Here is an 884-nt window from a genome sequence, read left to right as displayed (position 1 = left end):
TCCTCACTTATAATAATCTTGTTCACATCATATCCTCTGAAACAGAATAGGTGATCGATAAATATTAGTAAAATTAATAAATGAAAAATAAAAATTAAGTCTAGTTTCTTAATATAGTTTATTTCCACTTTCTTATATAAAAAGCCCTCTTCATAAAAACTCTCTATATAAACTAAACAGCATTCATTAACTTATCTGGCAAGAATTTATTGAGCAACTACTGTCATCCAGACAATATTTTAAATAGTTGGAGCATGAAGTATTGTAACACTTCTCATTTTCTGTCTTACATTGGTGAAACAGTCCAATCTCTGGATTCACATTAAAAATTTTGTTTCCTTAGTGTTTAACCATTATGCCACTTGGTTTAATGGATATATGCTCATGATTATTATATCACTCATCATGTGGGTTCCCTCTTAGGTGAAGCACAGCAAACATCTATGAAGTAGACAAATAAATAAATAAGTGTACAAATGTGTATAATGTATGTATGTACATATAATCTAGAATGGGAAAAAAAAACAGAATTAAAGGTTCATTTATTCCTACCTAAACTTTTTAGAAACTAAAGTTACTATAGACTTGTGATTAAAATGTAAATAAATTTGCTAAAACTACAGTGATGATACCAATATAATACTGCTTTATAAATGTAATTGCACTGTTAAAAGTTAATGAAGAATTCACAAAAGGTCTGTTATCATATTTTAAAAATTATTCTCAAAAATGTTTTTATTCCCAAATTATCAGACATGGTTCATATGTGTAAAAGAGACTTGAGAAATTCAAAGTAAAACAAAGAAAGCATTTACAAGTATTTACTCATCTGCCATACATGTTAATCTTATCTATATAATACATTTTAAAATAACTGCAGTTAC

The sequence above is a fragment of the Pteropus alecto genome, unplaced genomic scaffold, assembly GCF_000325575.1.
Source record: "Pteropus alecto unplaced genomic scaffold, ASM32557v1 scaffold7, whole genome shotgun sequence".
NCBI lineage: Eukaryota > Metazoa > Chordata > Mammalia > Chiroptera > Pteropodidae > Pteropus > Pteropus alecto.
This window is presented reverse-complemented; position numbering follows the sequence as displayed.